The sequence below is a fragment of the Carettochelys insculpta genome, chromosome 10 (genome assembly GCF_033958435.1).
Source record: "Carettochelys insculpta isolate YL-2023 chromosome 10, ASM3395843v1, whole genome shotgun sequence".
Taxonomy (NCBI): domain Eukaryota; kingdom Metazoa; phylum Chordata; order Testudines; family Carettochelyidae; genus Carettochelys; species Carettochelys insculpta.
The window spans coordinates 19,252,966-19,265,117 of record NC_134146.1 but is presented as its reverse complement, the minus strand read 5'-3'; the positions used below and the strand labels follow the sequence as shown (position 1 = coordinate 19,265,117).

At 38.7% G+C, this 12,152-nt stretch overlaps 1 protein-coding gene across 1 annotated transcript in view; it reads left to right on the top strand.

The window, feature by feature from the left end:
- Nucleotides 1-6,241, top strand: part of IRS1 (insulin receptor substrate 1) — an 80,174-nt gene extending 73,933 nt beyond the window's left edge. Inside the window, exon 2 of the mRNA XM_075004400.1 lies at nt 5,204-6,241. The gene's annotated coding sequence lies outside the window, so the exon portion shown is untranslated. The remainder of the gene's footprint in view (nt 1-5,203) is intronic.
- The last annotated feature ends 5,911 nt before the right edge of the window (nt 6,242-12,152 follow it).

Sequence of the window (12,152 nt, the reverse complement as noted above, 5' to 3'; positions counted from 1 at the left end):
GAATGTCGGATATCTTTTTAAACCTGAAAAGAATGGGTTTCTCACTCAAGAGGAGTTACAAAGGGTTGTCTGACAATTTAAAGACCTCTGCAACCTCCACATAGCTTGCATGAGCAATTCTAATGGTGGTGGATAGTATGGTAAGGTAGTGCCTCTCAAAATTAAAGGTTTCACAGCCTAAGAACATCTTTCTGGAAAATGTCTTCTGATAGCCACTTGCTCTGATCACAGCTAGTTATGCCATGTAGAATAGTAAGTTCAAGATGGTGATGCTTGCAACCATTATTCTGGCACTGGGCAGAAGCGACTGGCTCTCAGCTCTTGACCTACAAGATGCCTATTTCCACATCACTATTCACCCAGCACATAGGCATTTCCTTCACTTTTATGATGGGGTCCCAACATTATTAGTACTGGGTCCTCTGGTTTGGGCTCTCCAGTGTCCAGGGATTTCTCCAAAACTCTGGCAGTTGTGACCGGCCACCTGCATCGTCTTCCCCATCTGGGCAGTTATCCCTTAAAAGGGCAATCATTCCCTGAGTCACTTTGCGTGGTGACTGTCACCACAGACCTCCTGCTAAGTCTGGGTTTTCACATAAATTTATGAGAAGTGCACACTTCAACTTACACAGTCCCTCGAGTTCTTCGGAGCTCACATTAAACACTACCACCACCAGAGCCAACCTCCTGCTTCAGATTTGTGGCCCTGTGCAATCTCATCTTGGTGCTGTGACTGTCTGTCTCCTACTGTCATGATGCATGTTTGCCTCAAGGTGCTGGGTCACATAGCTTGACCACGTACACGGTAGTGGCCAGCCAGATTTCACAGGCCATGCCTTCAGTCCTGGCTGTCCACATGCTATGCCCCTGCAAGGGATCCACTGTCCAAAGCTGTGGACGTTTTGCCACCCATTCTTGCCTCCCTTTGGTGGTGGATGTGTCTGGACAATGTTCTCAATTCGGTGCCGTTCTGTCAACTGCCCCCTGTGGTTTCCTGCTTGCCATGTGCTGAGTGGGGACCATATTGGACACTGCGGATCTAGACCATCTGTGGCAAATGTTTGTCTTACTTCTTAAAAATCTTATTCTCTTCCAGCATGACTGGGGACTATTGATGATTACTTCCCTTAAATGGTTATCCAGCAAGTTGAACACTCACCTTATCGTGGCCCCATCCAGGTTGCATTTCCCCAGTTCACTAATGAGAAGGTTACTTACTGAATGTCTTCTAGACTCTTTCCCACATTCCATGACTTTTCGGATAACTCCTCAGTCAGCTCCTTGAGTATTCTAGGATGCATTTCATCAGGTCCTGTGACTTGAAGACATCTAATTTATTCTTTCCCTTCAGCTTCTGAACCCACCCTGTTTTCACCAGCATTCGCTATGTTAGGCGTATGAACACCACCAAATTTTTTATGAAAATCTAAACAAAGAAGTCATTAGGCACCTCTGCCATTTCCACGTTTTCTGTAACAGTTTTTCCCTCTTCCTTGAGTAATGGCCCTACCCTGTCCTTTGTCTTCCTTTTGGTTCTAATATATAAGATTTTTTGTACCTTTTACTTTGAGCTTGTTTTGTGCCTAGACCTTTCTAATTTTGCCCCTATGCACTTGTTTGTTTATAGTCACCTTTGTAGTTTGATCCTGTTTCCACTTTTGTAGGTCTCTTTTTTTTTTTTTTTTTTTTTGATTTTTAGATAATTGAAGATCTCCTGGTTAAGCAAGGATGGTCACTTCTTATCTTTCCTAGTGAAATAGTTTGCTCTTTTACACCCTTAGTAATGTCCTTTTGACAAACTGCCAACTGTCTTCAATTGTTTTTTCCTCTTAGATTTGCTTCCCATGGGATCTTACCTTCCAACTCCCTGAGTTTGCTCGTCTGCCTTTTTGAAATTCATTGTCTTTATTTTGCTGTTCTCCTGCATACTGTTCTTTAGAATCAGATACTTTATCATTTCATGATTAGTTTTACCCAAGCTACGTTCTATTTTCAAATTGTCAACCAGTTCCTCCCAGTTTTTTTAAAACCAAATCTAGAACAACCTAGTAGCTTCCTCTACCTTTTAAAGTTAGAAAGAAAAAATGTCTTCAATGCAGTCTAGGAACTTGTTGGTTATTCTGTGGGCTGTGTGTGTTATTTTCCAAACAGGTGTCTGGGTAGGTGAAATTCCCCCATCTCGACCAAGTAATGTTCCCTGTAACCTGAGCAGCTGACCAAGAAAAGTTCGGGTGCTGCCCAGCTGGTTTGCAGAGTATCCACAGGCACCCACAGTGGGCAGCATGGTGCACATCTACAGATGCCTTGGTACACATATCAAAATTTATTCTGCCCAGGAATGGAAATATTTAGGAAGAACACTGGCATGAAGTCCTGTGCTTTGGATGATTGTGTGTGTGTTTTTTAAAGTCTCATTGACTTCTTTTTCCTGGTTAAGTGGTGTGCAGTATATGCGGTGATATAACCCTTGTTTTTCACCCCTTTTATCGTTACTCAGAGACTTTCAAAAAGTCTGTGTCCTATTTCTATCTCATGTCAAATGCATACAAAACACAGGTTGGTTTGGTTTTTTGAGTTATTTTGAAGATTTAGACCAAAATGATATGGACTGTGGCATTATTTTTTGATCTAAATGATCAATATTTGTTCAAAAGTAGAATCACTTCACTTCAAAGGGAATGCCTGTCTTTATAGATGTATATTAAACTGTTTCAGAAAATGTAGTATGGACTATTTCTTTGTTCCTGTTTAAAAAACAACTGATCCATTTGAAATAAACTTTTGAAAGGATGGCGTTTTGAGATGTTGGACGTTGAGGAGTATCCTGTCCTGTTGTAAACATATAGACAATGAAGGTGTGGTAATAGTTCTGAAACTGACCCATGTAACTACTGTTAGGAGTATCCTTTTCATTATGCTTTTCTAAGGAAGTTATATACATCCATTGAAACAGTACTACTGTTATTGCTCCATATATTTTTGGACAGTCATCCTGAGTCACAAATTCCTAGATGTACAACTTACTTCATATTTCACCCCATTTCACTTTTCCAAAATTTTGGTGACTTCTGTACCCAGTAAGTATGAAAGACTGTTTTCTTCTGGATGATTCCACTAAGTAATATTTCCCTGTCTACAGTAAATGCTTTTTCTCTTGTTTCTATGTACAGAAGTCAGGAGAGTAATGCCTAGAAATTACACCAGGTTTCTTTACAAAGGAATCTTGATGGTAATGGTTGTGTTGGGGAAGCAAGAGAGGTTTTTATAAATAATGCATGACAGATTTGGGAGTAGAGGTGGACTACAGAAACATTAGCTCATAGATGCATTATTTTGACAGTGGAAATTTTGTTTTTTGTTTGTTGAAATATCTCAAAACAGCAAGATTGATATAAGTAGAAAAACTGTGCACTTCCCCTCCCCTCCCCTCCCCTCCCCTTTTTTTGCACTCTGCAGGTTGCAGCATGTGACCCGCTACTGGGTGCAGGTTTGTTCTTTTACTATGTTGACTCAGATATGCTGGAGAAGAGCCATATATGAAATCCAAAAGCGAAATGCACATTTCACTCCATGGTTTAAATTAGGCAATTTCTTTCTTGGACACTCATCTTTTATTAAAGTGTGGCATTACTGTCTATTTTTAGGTTCAACATAGTTGAAAGCTGTTAAGTTGTATGTAAATAGTCTGGTAGGAACATTCCAGTAGAATGCAATACAAGTTCAGAAGAAAGTTGAAAGTAAATGAGAGAGCTGTGAGAGAATTCTCCTGGGAGTTTTCACAGCATACCACACATCATTTGCAAGGATAGGCTTTCCTTTCACTTGAAGGGACACACAAAGTAAATTCTGTTTTTGGAGAAATTAGAGTATAGGACAGGAGGCCTTTTCAGTTTTTGCTTCAGTGTCCCTATGGGAAGTCTTTATTGTCAGGGAGATAATATACTGTTAAACTGTCTTTTTATTCATAGTTAATATACCTTATGAAAAATATACACTTCTATAAAACCTTAATTTTAGCTTATAAAATCTTACTTTGCCCAAAAGTACCGTTAAGCCAGTTAAAACGGACAGTGATGTTGTGGAATATTGTTCTCTAGTCGGTCGCCTTTGTCAAAGTCCTAGTTTAAGTGATGTCTTACCCTACTGAGAGGAGGCTCAGAAGCAGAATTATGGTTGCCACATATTGTGAGGAGTGGGACTTTGTCTCTACCATCTGTATGTTGTCTGTTATCTATATGATTGTCAACATCAGTTGGACTAGTCCAGTGGTCCTAGTGCTCGAGTGAACATGTTAGTGCAGTGGTGAGCAGCCCCTGGCACATGTGCCAAGAGTGGCATGTGAGGCAGGAGCTCAGCACTGTCCCTCCTCCCTCATGCAGCTGTGAGCTTGCTCAAAACCGTGCTACCTGTAGATTAACAAAAGACCAGCTAATACCACTAACCACCACCTAGATGGTAAAGCTCTGTATGTTTATTAATGAAGTTGTTGTAAGTAGGACTATTAGTGCCCTGGAAAAGTTTCACCTGGTGCTCGGTCAAAAATTTCGGAACACCACCACAGAAAGTTTGGTGACCCCTGCCTAATCTAGTATGTCACTCAGGTCAGCTGGAGCCAGTTAGTGTGTACTGAGTTAGGTTAGAACTTATCAGTGTGGACTAACGTATCAAATGGATGAGGTATCCGTCATCTGTGAGTTATATAAGCTATGTTTTTAAAAAGAGTTTAGTGTACCTCTTATCAGTGTGTCCTGACTTATGCCTCCAGAGCAATAGCCAAAATTTTCATTTTTACAGTTTTTCATAACCTGTTAATAATGGTCAGCTGTAGTCATATTGCATGGTCCATGGTACCGTCTCATACAAGAAAATGTGCACCTAGGTAGGTAGAAAAGTGGGGCCAGAAATCTAAGCAAAAACCTCCTTGCTGAGAACACAAAACACATCAGAAGATTTTTTTCCCCCCTTTGGTACGGAAATTGGTGTCAGGACATCTGATCGGTATAAATATTTATTCCCCACAGGTAAATCTCTCAAATATGTTAAAATATGTTTCTGATGGTTTCAACAGCTTTACATAGATATTCTTTTATAAGGTGCTAAATACTGAAGCTTGAATAACACATTGTATTTTTGTTGTTCAGAGGGTAATTATAAGCCATGTGTTTACAAGCCTCTGATGTTTTCTTTTCTCTTTCAATTTCAGGATGATGACCTATACAACCTCAGCAATTCCTTCTTTTAAGTCATGGGTATCCAGACTATAAATGTTACATGAATCACAACTAGGACCTCACATCCTCCTCCTTGTCCATAGATGGGTACGATGCATCCAATTCAGTTTGTTTACTTTACACAAACCTCAGGAGTTAGTTGACTGAACTGCACAGTCTATGTTGTGCCAAGCAAAAGCACTGTGACACCTGGATATTGAGTCTGTATTGCTTCATCCTCTACCATAAGGACTTAGCTGGACACAATGAACTTATGTGCCCACCACTATGTTATGGTGAGAATGGGTATTGTACTAGCACATTTACATGATACATTACATTTGCTGCTGAAAACATGTATGACAAATCATCATTGTAAATTATTACATACAAAACTGTTAATGTTGGTTGAAGAGTATTAAATATTTAACATAGGTTTTGATTTATACATGTACTTTTTTAATTAAAAATAACTTTTCCTACAGCACATCTTTTTTGATGTGGGACTGAGGTATACTATATTCTGTTGTAAACAGAGAGGGGAACCTGCTTAAAACAAGGCTAATAAGAATAGAGTAGGGTACTATTCTTGTTTTAAGATTGTAATTCAGAAAATAATATAATATGAATCATTGGCCCTTGAGCCTGGATTGTACAGTCATATTTACTGGTACTATCAGTTTGTAAGATAACCCTCATGTTGAGCTAAATTCTTTCCAAAAGAAAAATAATAATTTTGTACTCCTCTTGTAAAATAGGCTGTATTAACTCAAATGAAGATAAACTTACTGTACATGGTATTTACAAGTGTCAACTTGAACTCATCTATTGCACAGAAACTTACAAAAAACAGAAAGGAAATCAAAGTCTTCCATTGTATATATTGTTAGGAGAAAAAAAGGAGAAAAAAAAGCAAGAAAGAAAAGAAACATGGGTGAAGTCTTCAAATCAAAATTCTTTCTGGAATGAAAAATGTGGGTGTTTGTAAATTCTGGAAATCTTTCTATACGTAATAAAACTAGATACTGTTTTATCTGCTTATTTTTTTTTCCTGGTAAATTGTCTGCACTGTCTACCCCATCTATATTGAGACATTCCACTGACCTTTTTTGTTAATGAACAGTGCCAGGTTAGTATAGATCTTGCTAATTTAGAATTAAAATTTCAAGCATAATTAGGAGATAGTGTATGTTAATAGGGAGCACGCATCTGTGCTACTTTACTAAGGGCTTGTCTACACTTGCCCCCAACTTCAAAGGGGGCATGGTAATCAGGGTGATGGGAGATTACTCATGAAGATGCATATACAGCATTTCATTAGGCTAATTCTCCACCGTGACAGCTTCGAAGTGTCACACTTTGAAGTGCCGACATGCATGTAGCCGCAGGCACTTTGAAGTGCCCATGCTACTTCGAAGTGCTTTTACTCCCCAAAATTTTGAGGAGTAAAGGCACTTGGAAGTGCCCGCAGGTACACACGTACTGGCACTGCGAAGTTGCCACTGGGGAGAAATAGCCTAATGAAGTGCTTTATATACATCGCACCACTTCATTACTAATCTCCTGTCACCCTGATTACCGTGCCCCCTTTAAAGTTGGGGGCAAGTGTAGACCCAGCCTAAGGGTATGTCTATGCTTAGTGTGCATTTGACATGCCGTAGTCAGTCCTCAGGAGTTTGATTTTGCCGTGTCCGTGAAGACACGGTAAAATCAATCTGTCTGGGCTCGTCCGTCAACCTGAAGAGCCGCAACCAACACAAGGGAAGAAAGTAGATTTATAATATGTCGATTCTAGCTAAGCTAATGGCATAGCTAGAATTGTCTATCTGAGATTGACTTTCTGCCCTTGTGTAGATCAGGCCTAGATGTCAGGGATGGTGCTTGGTCCTGCCAAGAGGACAGGGGACTGGACTAGATGACCTCCCAAGGTCCCTCCAGTTCAGGGGGGCGGAGAATAGCTGAGTGGTTTGAGCATTGGCCTGCTAAACCCAGGGTTATGAGCTCAGTCTTTGAGGAGGCCATTTAGGGATTGGGGCAAATAGATGTCAGGCCTAATACTCTTTTCAGTATTCACTCTCCTCATTCCAATTAAGTCAATGGAGAAGTTCACACAGATATCCAGTGTCTGGACTTCAATTCATCTTTTTTTAAAAGCTAAATATGGAAGAGGTGTTTTTGTTTGTTTTTTTTTTCCTGTTTTTGTTTGTTTGTTTTGGAGTTCAGCATGTGCAAAAGGAACAGTGCTGCTTCTGTGGCACTATCTTATGTTCTTTCCTGGCTTAGTGAATTTCCATGAATAACATCTGCAGAGCTTCACTAATTTGTGGCAGGGCAGGCCAACAGAGATCAGGCTCTGCAGTTGGATTTCCATGTAAAAATATGGTCAAGAAATAATATAATTTGAAGCATTTTTGGTTATTCCTATGTCCTTTCTGGTGCTTATGAGAAGCAACTCTAGGCTGTTTTCTGTGCATTTACAGTTGGCGCTGCCTTCCTGAGGATAGACAAGCCTTTGGAGCAGTAGCTATCTTTTCCTTTTGGTCTCAAGGACCATTCTGCTTTTTTTTTTCCTCTTCAGTTTTCAAGACAGGCAGAGTTGGAAGAGCGTGCTGCCTTTGAAATTCCTGCCTTTGCCCAAAGAAAGTGTCTCTCCAAAGAAGTTGGTGCCAGAAAAAGGCACAAATCCTTTTCTGTGGTGGTTTCGAAAGGACAAGGGATTCTAGTGTATTTGATCTGCTATTCCTGAAGGGCATTCATGTGCCTTTTACTAAAGAAACATGACCACATAATAAACCTCTTAAATGTCAGACCAATACTTATAAACCTCAGTTACCTTTCATTTGTTTTGCACCTCGGAACCTTTCAGCTTTTCTTTACACATTTAAATTGCAATAAGAACTTGTATGTGTTTTAAAGAAATGTCTGGCATGCAGCTTTGTCTGTTTTAACAAATTAACGTGAGCGTTGAGCGCATTTCATTCAGTTGCTGAATATTAGCCAGTTCTGGTGTTAAATTAACCTGGATTCTTTTGTATTTCATGGCCAATACATTTTGTATTGTGTCGGATAATTTGCATGCTGTAGAATTACTAACATAAATATGTTGTAGCTACTGTAAGCTACAAATTAGTGTCTTTTTAAAATGACCTATTCAATATCCTTTTTAATACATATGGAAGAAATTTTAAATGTATGTTTACCAACAAAATTTGTGGAAGGGTATCGACTTTTTCTTTATTTAAGAAATGTAATTTTAAAATGAGCATGTGATTACATTGGGTGAAAGGGGGTAGTGTGTTGGGTGAGAGCACTCTTTCCGTTCCTGTTGCAACTAATATGGTTATACCTACAGTAAATTAGCAAAGTTAGCACTAACTGGTTTTATGTCTTTGCTTATTTTCTCTTCGTAAACATAGTACCTATTTCAGCAAATATTTCTTGAAAAGTCACATGAAGCTGAATGCATTCATAATTTAAAATCTCAATCTTTTTTCTCCTTTCTTAAGCTTACTTAAACCATTTAGACAGAGAAATCGTATTATAGGAAAGCTGATACAGGTTTTCAAGAAATATTCTGTTGTTTGATCATGCATTGTGTCCCTTACAAAACAGATTTTTTTAGGACTGTCAGGTGATTAAAAAACTAATTGTGCCGTTAACAACAGAATACCATTTATTTAACTATTTTGGACGTTGTCTGCATTTTCAAATACGTTGATTTCCCGGTAACAACACAGAGTTCAAAGTGTATGGTGTTCACTTGATATTTACTTTTATTACAAAAGTTTTCAAACAAGTATTGTAAAAACAAAAGTAGTATTTTTCAGTTGATGTAGCACAAGAACTGTTGTGCAATATCTATTATGAAAGTAGAATTTTGCACAATAACAGCACTCAAACAAAATATTGTGAAACTGGAGCCTACAAGTCCACTCAATCCTCCTCCTTGTTCAGCCAGTTGTTTAGAGAAGCTTGTTACACTTTCAGGAGGATTGTTGCCCACTTCACGTTTTACTGGGTCACCTGAAGTATGCCTGTTCATGCTTCAGGCACCTTTCTAAAGGATTTTCATCCATACTTATGATGGGTTCTGCTTGATAACTATCAAAGCAGTGTGGACCAATGCATGTTCATTTTTGGCATCTGACTTGGATGACACCACCAGGAAGGGTTTTGTTATATTGTTTTTTTTTGTGGTTTGGGTTCTGTTGTTTCTGCATCAGAGTGTTGCTGTCAGAAGTCTTAAAAAAGCATGCTCTACATCTCCCCCCTCTGATTTTTGGAAGGCACTTCAGATACTTAAACCCTTGGGTTGAGTACTGTAACTGTCTTGAAATCTCTTTGGTATCTTTTTGCTGCTCTGGTGGGAATATACTTAAGTACAAGTCACTGGTGTCCATCTGGAAAATTACTTGAGTGAAAATACAGACACGTGCACACATACACACATTGCATCTTTTATTGTACCCAAGTATCCAGAAGTGAAAATAGGTGCAGTTTTTGGGTACTTTTTCCACCTCTGGCTCAGACGTGCAGTGAATGTGTTCTTAAAACGAACAACATGTACTGGGTCACCATCTGAGAATGCTGTAATGTGAAATCTATGGAAAAATGCAGGTAAAAAAGAGCAGGAGATTCCCCCAAGAAGTTCACTCACAAATTTAATTAATGCATTTTCTTAATGAGGGTCATCAACACTGAAGCGTGACCTCTGGAATTTTGGCTGAAGCATGAAGGGGCTTGGGAATGATGAACATAATTGGCATGTAAATGCTTTGCTTAAGCTTCACTTTCACAATATAGAGTAATTGTTTGAGGTGAATTGAAAAATACAACTTCTTTATCATTTTTCCACTGCAAATATTCGTATTAAAAACAACATAGGGTGAGCTCTGTACACTTGGTAATCTGTGCTGTAACTGAAATAACTATTTGAAAATGTACAAAAATATCTAAAAAATTAATACATTTTAATTAGGACTGTTTAACCTCAATTAAAACTGATTAATCACAGTTAATTTATAGTCATGCATTAACTGCAATTAATCAACAGTCCCTACCCTTTTTTCATAAGTTACTTAACTGAATAAATGAGATCGGTGTTACATGTACTCGAGAAAATATATTTTGTTTGGTTTAGTTTTGTCTTTAACATTTTACAAAGGAATGCTATGTGTATCTAAAGATTTATCTAACTTGGACACTTACTGATGAGGGGTCCATGCATATGTGACTTTAGCAATAATTTCACACTGTCATTAGAGAATGAAAGGAACTGACGCTGAAGAAAGGTTGAATTGGTGTCCAGTGGTATTAGCAATGTTTACACCTTGTGATCTGAGGATTGCTGCAGTGGAAGCTCATTTTACTGCTGAGCTGGCACATGGACCATGGAACTGTAAACGAATCCTGATCCTTTTAGTTTTCGACATTAACCTGGCTTCCTAGCATTTTAAATGTCAGGTGTCTCAAATAGTGTTCAGGTCTCAAATATTTAATATCTTCCTTTTCATTTCTGAGTATGCCTCTGTTGGAAAATATGTCCATGTCATGGGCAACTTTTAATACTGCCTTTTGTCCTAGGTATTTTAAATAGTAGACTATTAGAGAATCTTCCTTTCAGCTTGGTGTTACTTCACAGTTCAGTCTTTCTCCAAACTGACATCCATTAGAAGATGGTTTTACAATGAGCAATGCATGTTTTTAAGTTATGGTTAGTAGTTATAAATGTGTATGATATTTTTAGATGCTTAATGTCGAAGTCACAATAATTAACATACATATGTTTGTATATGTGTAAGTAAGTGTTTGTGTTTGCTTTTCAAATGTTTGGTTGTTGTTTTTTTTTTTCCCCATGAGCTAATTTCAAATCAAGGAAACATAGTAAACTTTTTTTAGGTATTAATAATTTACTATAAAGTGTCACCACCTCCTTCAGAGAAATGGCACAGAAGCCAGTGATATAAGGAATGCAACAAGGGAAAACATGTTCTCTAATAGTACATTTTGTGTAGAATAGTCTCATTTTTATCTCCTTAGCTATGGAGTGGTGAAGCTCCCTAAGCTATCAAGGCTTTTTGGTTCCTGAGCACAGCAGTAGTCAGAAAAGGCACAGACCAAGTTCCCCGCTGCATACACCTGTTGAGTATAAATGTTGGTTTCCAGATGTTTCAGCTGGTTAGTTGCTTTCTATGACGATCAGAAGTCCCTGCAGCATCTAGTACTACAACAGGCTGTTGTTCCAGTTCTTTTTCACATCACAACAATACTCACTAGATCTTCTTTCTGGGTTCCAGTCCTGCTTTTCTGTCCAGGTATGTTTCAGTGTATATCTGCAATACTTTAGTGCCTGTCTTGCTTCTCATGTCTGTGTTGAATCTCATTTCTGTATTGTACAAATAGTGTATGTTTGCATACAAGGGGTGTCTTGTGGACGAAGATTATGGATGCAACTTGCTCAAATAATAGACTGTCACACCGTTGTGTAATAAACAGTTGTGATATTGGGTGACCAAGAATGCATTGTAGGGACAGTTTATAACTAAAAATGCAACTGTTTCCTCCACTGACAGGCACAGACTGTTGGTTTGTGAGCAATCCCTGTCAGAAGTTTCTGGATCAGCACATGAGGGACCAGATTTTCCTACTATGGGAGAGACTGCTTCTATCTCATTTAAGCAGAAAGCTATCAGGAAGGGGTTGTGGTTGTAAGGGCTGCCTTCTCCATCCACTCCTGAATGAAGTTTGTTTATATCGCTTTTTTCCAGCCCTCCTGCTAGCAAAAGCCTTGGCCAAAGCTCACGATTGGAAAAATGTTCAGTGATGGTAACTGCCCTGCACTCGCCCAGATGGTTCTGTTGAGCAAAACTGGTGCAATCAGGTTGAAAAATCTAACTTCTGCTCATCAGTTGAAGCCACGGCTTCTTGGATGGAGTCTCTGAG